The sequence below is a fragment of the Myotis daubentonii genome, chromosome 3, assembly GCF_963259705.1.
Source record: "Myotis daubentonii chromosome 3, mMyoDau2.1, whole genome shotgun sequence".
Taxonomy (NCBI): Eukaryota; Metazoa; Chordata; class Mammalia; order Chiroptera; family Vespertilionidae; genus Myotis; species Myotis daubentonii.
The window spans coordinates 200020627-200030581 of record NC_081842.1 but is presented as its reverse complement, the minus strand read 5'-3'; positions in this window follow the sequence as shown (position 1 = coordinate 200030581).

The window sequence follows — 9955 nt, the reverse complement described above, 5'->3', positions numbered from 1 at the left end:
GCGATCACTTCTGTCACCAGGAGCCCCCACAATACTGTGTAATACACTTAGATAATGCCTGCATCTTCATGGACATGGCTCCAAAGAGACAAAGACAATTTATAAGATCACATGTTTAGTAGGAGATTTGGCTGCCTGAAGCGGCCATGATGCCAATATTATGTTTCATTGTATTGATAAGTTATATTAACCTTTGATTCTTTTGCAGGTTTGAATGTATGTTGGCTGTCCTGGAAGGGAGCTGTGTGGGGTGACCCCAAAAGTAAAGGGTGCCTAGCTGCCAAAAGGGCAGGTGCCCAACTGGGCAGGGAACGGTGCCCATCAGGTTTTGGTCTCTGTTGAGAGACAGCTAACAGTTGGCAGCCTGTAATACTGTCTTGCAGGCCTGAGTCACCATGCCCGTGTCAGGGGTAGTAAAGCTGGAAAAAGCCTGTTTAGAATAGAAGGTCTGAGGCATGGTTATGCATAGAAAGAAGGTTTTATACCAACAATTGCTGTTTTGTTTTAAATCTATGAAAAGGAATTAGCAAGGAAAGTCAGAAAATCTTAGAGTAGGTCAGTATGTTTTTCTCCTTACGTAATTCCTCCGAAATCTGGCAATGCTAAATAAGTACGTTTCTTTGCATAGATTCAATAATACTGGTTCCTAATAGTGGTTTTATTAACGGAAAACTTCGACTGGAGTATCATGTTGTAAAGAGCCCTATCTGAGCGCTAAAGACTTGAAGCCAGTAAAAATGCCACGAAGAAAGCCTGGTATCCTGCTTGGGAGCCCTGAAGATGGCTGGCGCTGGAGCGTCAGGCCCATGCCCTACCATCACTGGCGGTTGGTAAGAGTAAAAGGGGAGCAGTAAAGATGCCTCTGCATCCCTCCAGAACCCCCACACACTCTGGGCCACAACGAGTAGGAGGGCTACTGAGATGGGCCTTAAAGCCTGGAGCGTGGGCTCAGGTGGAGTTGCTACAGGTGAAAGATTCACCTAGCTCAGCAGATACCGCAGGCAGGCCTGATGGCAGCTGGATGGCTTGGCTTCCTGGCCCTACGGGGCACATTAAGGTTCAACCATGAAATTCCAGCAAAGGTAGTCAGTTACCATTCTTGTTGTGTTTATGCAAACATCAGGATAGCCATGCAGGAATTTTAAGAAGAAAAATCCTATTTCAATAGAAGTTGTTAAAGCCAAATTGGTTTCTTTCCCTTCCACCGGACAATTTGTTAAGCAGTTGATAGTTCTGTGTGCCCACTACGGGCCTCTAGCAACGGTGAAACAGAAATGCAGTCCGTCTCATGATTGAGCCGGAAGTTCCAAGACAAGGAGGGAATGAAAGGGCGAGGGCTATGCCCTCCATCTTGCCCCGTACCCTCCATGTTGGGGCAGCCGCCGTGTGCTCAGGAGAGTACCTTCTTCCCGGAAGCCCAGGCCCCTGCTGGCCACGCCCGGATTTCTTTAAACTAACCAATGACAATCAAGGGACGTGCGCGCCATAGAGATGACCACATCCTGTGTAAGAAGACCCGACTGGCGCCTGGCCAGTCGGCAGGGCCCACAGTCAGCTCCCCTCCCCTCACTCCACCCCCTATTAAAACCCTGTTTTTCCCACGGTGGGGGCATTCTGCTTCCAGTTGCTGCGTCGGCCAGGAGGCAGGGTGGAGTTAGCTAGCTCAATACAGGACCCTCTGCTTTTGCATCGGAATGGCTCCCTGGTGTGGTTTTTGGGGATCTTGAAATCTTGGCATAACACTGGCCACTAAAACAATTTAGGGTGTTAACGTAAAAAAACCATTGAAACCTGTAAAGAATTTTGTGAGTTTATTTGAGCCAAACTGTCGACATATGCCGGGAAACAGAACCTCAACGAATTGAGATAGTGCTCCGGAGAATGGCAGGGTTACATCCGTATTTATACATGAAATTCATTGGTGACACATTCATGGAGGTGGGATTAAGCGAAGTGGGGGAAACCTCTGTGATAGGATAAAAAGTAAAATGATGGACAGATAGTTAGGTGGGTGCAGGAACAATTAACATGATAATGAAAGAATCTGCTGCATCTGTCCTGGGCCCAGCACACCTGGCCCTGCCCCAGGGACTCCAGATACAGGGAAATCACAAGTGACCCAGACATTTCAAGGGTATGTTATCATAGATGCAAAAAGACAGATAGGCTCAGCTACAGTAAAGGTTGACCTTATCAGTGAAGATACCGGCCTAGGACGTAACTGCCCACCATAACTGCTTTTAGTTAAGGTTTAATTTCAGACCATCCTTTGTGGTTACTTTAGGTCTCCGGAGTCTGCAAAACTGCCATGCAGGCCTCTCCTGAGCTTGTCAGGTCAGCATGTGGCCCCTTTCTTTCACAAGGGTAATTGTGCTGTCCTGTTTCCCAGGTACAGAAGAATGTGCTCTCTAAGACCAGTGTGATAACAATCAATGGAATAGTCATTCAATCGATAAGGCATTCAATGGAATGGGATGACTTATACAATTTAGAAAATCAAAGTAACCTTGTCCATTGTTAAACAAAGCAAATAGGTACCATACTTCACTATCATTTGGAATTGAAGGTCAGATAAAGAGCTTCACAGATAAGAAGAAGCTAAAGGAGCTCATCACCACCAAACCAGTATTATATGAAATGCTGAAAGGTATCCTTTAAGGAGGAGAAGAAGAAGAAGGTAAAGATACAAATTATGAACAACAAATACACATCTATCAAGAAGTGAATCTAAAAATCAAGTGAATAAATAATCTGATGAACAGAATAAATTGGTGATTATAATAGAATCAGGGGGACAGAAAGGGAACGGACTGACTATTCTCAGGGGGAAAGGGGCGAGGAGGGTGCGGAAGAGACTGAACAAAAATCGTGCACCTATGGATGAGGACAGTGGGGAGGGTAAGGGCAGAGGGTGGGGTGGGAACCGGGTGGAGGGGAGCTATTGGGGGGCGTGGGGGAGAGGAACAACTGTAATAATCTGAACAATAAAGATTTAATTAAAAAAACAAAGAAACAAACAGAAATTTCGGTTGGGATTATAGAATTAATCCTTTTTTTCAATTAGACCATTAAGCAACATATTTTCAATTTCTAATTATTTTAGAGAAAACACAAAAATTATTTTCACAACAATAAATTTCTACACTTTAGGCATTTAGTTATCGCAATTATATAATTTCTTTCAATTTAATTTGAATCTTGAACTTTTAGAGCTTTTCAATTTTTTGCTGGTAAGTGAAACATTTAGTATTTCTTTAGATTAAGGTGCTAGAGCTCAGTAGCAGGCTGGTAGCTATACAAATGCAAATTGCATGTTCTTCCTGCTGTTTACCTGCAGGGGAAAAAGCCATATAAATGCAAATTGCATCTTCTTCCTGCTGGTTTCCTGCAGGGGAAAAAGCTTTGTTCTAAGCTGGAGGAACCAGTTTTTTGGCCTAGCCACTTGACTTTTTAAAACAGCCAAATTTTTTTGTAAGAGGTTGCTGTGGGTGGGGAAAGTTTGGCCTACCTGCCTAATTTAAAAAGACCATATTTTTTTCTACTGGGGGAAGGGCGGCTACTGCCTTCCTCCATTAGAAATTGATTTATTTATGTTTCAACAATTTTTAGATTCTAGAGTCAATTATAATTATTTTAAGGCATTTTCTTTGCCAAATTTTTGTAACAGAGACAATTTACTGATTTTCTTGGCGACCTTAAAGTTAACTTTTGAATGGGTTCCACTATCATTTTAAAAACTACTTTTTATTATGGAAATACCAATCTTGTTGCTAGAACCAGCCTGCATCTTTTTTCCTTTGGCCAAATCTGCCATCTTTCTTAGAAAAAACCAGTCCTGGGTGTTAGGTCACAGAGAGCCCAGGATCGGATACATGCAGACGTGTGATGAGATAATGGACTCCCCCTGGCATTTCTAACAGATCAGTGTGCCAGACACAGATGCTGGCTTCTCCCTGAATCAACACGACCCCCACACAGATACTGACTCCTTCCTGAGTACCCCTGCTGACTCCCTGCAGTGGAAACTTCCTCAGCTGAATACCTCAGCTCATGTCCCCGCCCCTCACCCAACTGCAGGATAAAACAACCGCCCCCCTCCCGGTTGGCATGAATCCACGTGCCCTGTCTTTGGGGTACATGGGTCTCCCGGGGACGCCATAAACCTTTCCTTTTCTTTCTTTTCTGACTCACTCGACTCTCTATTTCCTATGCCGCCTCCTGAGCCACCTAACCTAACACTGGGGCTTTATTCTGTAGCACTTGTAGGGAGATTTAAGTTCTAGCTCAAAACTCTATCTAAATGTCCAAAAATAGGCCAGTTGCAGCATTTGTTTTAAGCTAGCTTTCCTCTTTACACATGCACAGAAATTCCAGACACATTACTCTGTTTTGTAAAACTTTTCATGGTGAGAAAGAGAGTTTAAATTAGCATACTCGGGGAGGGGGATGTCCCTATTACAGGATCCCCACGTGTCTCCCTTCCCCCACCTCCTGCTTGCTTTGGGGGAAGTTTCAGCAACTGATCTGGCCACCTATCTCTTATCCCAATTAAAGGCATGCTTAATAGATAACAACAGATTTTAAATTTTTTCCTATTTCGTTTTCCAAAGTAATAACTAGCCCCCAAGGTGACCTTAGCCAAATTTTCCTTTTCCAAGTGTGTTCTCCAGTAATTTTTAAACAAAGCGTTAAGTAGTCTCCTAGGGAGAAAGCTGACAGCTTTAATCCCTCTAGCTGCCCAGAATCCTCTCCAGGAGCAGAGGATCTGGTGACTTTTTAGAAATTATAGATTTTTGATCCTCAAAACAAATTAGGTAGTCTATGATTTGAACAAGAAACCACATTAAAGATGACCACGGCACTCTCTTTTCTAGGGCCTGATTTAAAAACGTGCCTTTTGAAATTCCAATTTCTTTATAATTTTGCCTTTTAACCAAATTTTCCCCCATTATAATCTGACTTAAAACAAAAGATTTTCCTTGCCCACTCTGGTTTCTCAAATTCCAAAGCTAGTACAAGTGCTACACACAGTTCAACCTTACCACCTACACTGGTGTTGTTTATGCTCAGGCAAATCCTTCTTTTCCAGATTCCGTCTTTGTATCGAGCGCCATTAATATTGGTGCTGCCAGGGTTCAGGAAGCCCCAGTTCGGGCGCCATTAATACCGGGGTCTTGTTCTAGCATTTAGAAGGGTTCAGCAATCTGGAGAAGGGGCCGTGTGTAACTTAAAGAGTTTAGAGATGAAGCATAATTTTGAAAGGCATATGGAGGGTCAGAGGAGCTTAGCTAAAAGGAACTAAGATCTCCTCCTTTCAGGACCCCATGCTTTTTATGAACATAAATTGTCCTGAAGCGAGGGAGAGATATACACTTCAAAGTGGTAGGATTTGGTCTACAGAGGCATTGTGAGAATGGGGGAATTAGCCTATGGCTGTTCAGGTGTTTGACCAGTAGGAGGAAATAACATGTAGATTAAGATGCCCTGAGCTGTCTGGCAGCCAAGCAATCATCCCTTTTCAGGTTTGGGGAAATGCCCTCAGCCATTCCCAACAGGCGACAACCTATGTGACTCAGCCCTTGTTGAGTCCCCAAGTTCCATCAACCTCTTGATGAAACTCTTGAAATTATGACAGGCTGGAATTGGCTTCTGGCACCAGGGGAAAATAGAAATGTATCAGGAATTATTAGAACTCTAATATTGGGGCACCCGACGAAAATTGTTATGCCCAGATTTCAAGATCCCCAATAAAACCACACCAGGGAGCCAGTCAGTCCGATGCAAAAGCAGAGGGTCCTTTTATACAAGCTCGCTTGGTCCCCCCCTTGTCTCCATTACTGGATGCAAGAGAGAGCCCCGAGTCCCAAGAGAACAAAGAATTTATAGGGCTTGGGGTCGGGGGTTGGGGCAGGGTGCAGCTAGGGTCTGGTTACACAAAGACAGGGGGGGTGGCCAGCATACTTTTGGCCTTGGGTTAGTTTCCCCCGCTTTCCCATTGGCCGAGATAAGGGCAGGCTGAGTGACTGATACACCCTGTGGCTTTTTCTTGGAAGAGGGGTTAAGGACACAGCCATCAGTCCTGCTTTGTCTTTTCATTCCCCCCTTGTCTTGGAACTTCCGGCTCAATCATGAGATGGACTGCACTTCTATTCCACCGTTGCTAGAGGCCCGTACTGAGCACACAGAACTATCAACTGAACTATTTTATAAGCTTAACAAATGGTCCAGTGGAAGGGAAAGAAACCATTTTAGCTTTAACAACTTCTATTGAAATAGGATTTTTCTTCTTAAAATTCCTCCATGGCTATCAAAAAGCCAAATCAAGATTAATTTATTTACTGTCCTGATGTTTGCATAAACACAACAAGAATGGTAACTGACTACCTTTGCTGGAATTTCATGGTTGAACCTTAATGTGTCCCGTAGGGCCAGGAAGCCAAGCCATCCAGCTGCCATCAAGCCTGCCTGCAGTATCTGCTGAGTTAGGTGAATCTTTCACCTGTAGCAACTCCACCTGAGCCCACGCTCCAGGCTTTAAGGCCCATCTCAGTAGCTCTCTTACTCGTTGCGGCCCAGAGTGTGTGAGGGTTCCGCAGGGATGCAGAGGCATCTTTACTGCTCCCCTTTTACTCTTACCAACCACCAGTGATGGTAGGGCATGGGCCTGACGCTCCAGCGGCAGCCATCTTTAGGTCTCCCAAGCAGGATACCAGGCTTTCTCCGTGGCACTTTTATTGGCTTCAAGTCTTCAGAGCTCAGACAGGTTTCTTTAAAACATGATACTCCAGTCAAAGTTTCTGGTTAATAAAATCACTATTGAAAAACGGTCTTATTGATTTCATGCAAAGAAATGTATTGCCATGACTTATTTAGCATTGCCAAATTTCAGAGGAATTATATAAGGAGAAAAACATACTGATCTGCTCTAAGATCTTCTGATTTTCCTTGCCAATTATTTTTCAGAGTTATAACAAAACAGTAATTGTTGGCATTAAATCTTCTTTCTATGCATTCTAAACAGGCCTTTTCCAGCTTACTACCCCTGACATGGGCATGGTCACGCAGGCCTGCAAGCAGTACACAGGCTGCCAATTGTCAACTGTCTCTCAACAGTGACCAAAACCTGATGGGCACCCTTCCCTGCCCAGTTGGGCACCTGCCCTCTTGGCAGCTAGACACCCTTTACTTTTGGGGGTCACCCCACACAGTCCCCTTACAGGACAGCCAACATACATTCAAACCTGCAAAAGAATTAAAGGTCAATATAACTTATCAATACAATGAAACATAATATTGGCATCATGGCCGCTTCAAGCAGCCAAATCTTCTGCTACTATTTAGGGAGGTGACTAAAGTCCACTCTTTGACCTTTCTATATAAGGTAAAATCATCCTTGTCTTTCTGAAGCCATGTCTATGAAGATGCAGGCATCATCTGAGTCTATTATACAATTTTCTGCAGGTATAGTCTTTTTCAAGTTGGGGTGAATCCTGGGGTTGTGAATTTCTTTACCCACACCGAGTCCCCAGGCTGGAAAGGATGTACAGAGTCGGAGGTGGCACTGGCAGGACATTTCGAAAAAGCTTATGGGTAGCTTGTAATTTCTGTAAGAGATCACGTCCAAGTAAGGGGTACAGACATTTGGCATGACCAGAAATGAATGAGTTACCATGTTCTTTCTGAGGTCCACAGTCCTCTTTGATGTCCAAGGAAAAAGGCAGTTTGTCCGGTGGCTCTTAGAACTGGTGTCTTCTTAGATATTACTGGTCCCATTGGCTCTCTCAAGACTGAATGGGCTGCTCCAGAATACACCAGGAAACTAACCGGGGGTTTTATTTATCTTACAAATATTTATACCTAAGTAGATATACAAATATCAAATAAACATTTACATTTATACCTTTTCAGTGAACAAGTACTTTTACAGTCTTGGGAATTTTGGCAGATAACAGGAACACTGCCCAAGTCCCCGGATGGGGGCCTGACAAGAACAGATGTGGGGGCCTTTGGCTGGGGGGTATAAAGTCTCCATTCTTTCTCTCTCGGCACTGCTAAGGACAGGATCATTGGAGAGGTCTCTTCACCTAGGCAAGGCTGTGCTGAGCCATCTGGGGCAAAAGTGGTTTCTGCTTCCGTTTTGGCTAAAAGGTCTCTGTCCATTAGAGAGACCAGGTCAACTGGTAAATATAGGAATTCATGAACCACCTGATGGCCGCCTAACTGACATCGGCGGGGGCGGCAGAACAGTCTGCAGCTGTGGTACTGTACCGGTAGCTCTAATAATGGTGACTTCCTGTCCTGAGAGGGGAGCTACCTTCTGGGTAACTACCGAGTGCTCTGCCGCTGTATCAATCATAAAGTTCCCAGTCTGGCCCCCGATCTTCATTTTGACCATTGGCTCATTGGGGCCCAGTTGGAAAAAGCCCACTCTGTCCTAGTCAGAGTCAGCTGTTGCCAGTCCGAGGAGGTCTGCCTCAGGCGGCTCTGGCCAATAGCGGCTGGGTGGTTTGGATGGCCTTGCCAGCTTCTTCTGCTCTGCTTCTGCCCTGCCTGTCTTTTCACTCCTGCTATTAAACCTTACTCTGTCCCTTCTTACACACGCAGAACTGGACCCAAGGCAGCGAGGTTTGAGCAATTTTAAAATTTCTTAATATACATTTTCAAAATAAGGCTTATTTTCTAACTTCATTTGTCCCTGGGTGTGGACAACAAATGACACTAATCAGATTGACATAAACGATTTAACCTTTGTTTTAGGGAGGCAAATGCAAAGCATTCACTCTCAAGTGTCATTGGTTTAGGGAAGATAGGATTTCTGCTCAGTTTCCCTATTTTACTTGTCCCAGCTTACTGGTCTATCATGCATTTAATTTTCTTAAAATGTATTCTGGCACAGGAGAAAGTTGTTTTGCTGTACACAGGTAGCTTAACCCCTATATAACTGGGCTTGGACCTCTGCCCAGCAAACTGCAGTCTGTAAGTTCAATATGCAGGCTCTGGTTTTTCTAACCCAACGAGGTTTCGGCCAGTCTCTGAGTCAGACTCCTCCTCTCTTGGAGAATTTCAAAGTCCTGATGGCTCCCAGGTCCAGGGAGAGTGCCTTTTTGTTAACCCTTAGGGCCCTGCTTTTTGCCTTTATACCAGTTCCCTTTGTGGCAGAGGAGCAATCAGGCCTTTTCCAAGGGAGTGCACTGGAAGGGGATGTTAGCCCCTCCTCTTCCAGTAGCAACAGGTACTAAACCCTTTCAGTACATTTGCAAACAGGGAGCTTTTGCTAGCTCTATCTGCAGCTTTTTCTATTTTGCTTGCTGCTGCCTCTTCTCTTAGGGTCATAGCAGCTCAGCTCAGGCATCCAGCCCCCCTTCTTTGACCTGCCTCTCAGAGGCTGAGTCTGCCTGGAAAACAGTTCTAAATCACCAGGGTGGCTGCAGACTTCGGCTTTGTTCCTCCCCCACCCCCCTTGTCTCAGCCCAGGCTGATTGCTTTTCTTCACAGAGTCGGCCTTGAAAGGTAACGGTGTATAGGGAGGTTTCTTCCAGACAAAAAGCCTGGAGACTATCTGAAATCCAGTTACAGATGCTTTCAGAATCAGGATGAGAGAGGAAGGGAAACACCAGGTTACGTTTTCTATAAGGATTCTAATAAATAATTGAAAACAGCAAGTTAAATAAAACACAATCACAGGCAGTAAATTTCTCCGCCCTGCAGATCTGTAAAACCATAAATAACAAGTTCTTTGAAATTTACTATCTTGTTAATTTGCTAAGCAAACAGTTAACTTGAAAAGACTTTTCTCTTGCTCTTTTATAAGCAATCTCAGAACTAAGCAATTTTGGAATCTAGCTGGCCTTTGTTAAACTTCTTTGGGTTGCAATCTTATACCTTTAAATTAATTCTAGATTTTTAAAATTTTAACCTGATACAGCAAAATTATACCTCAGAGTAAAGCAATTAA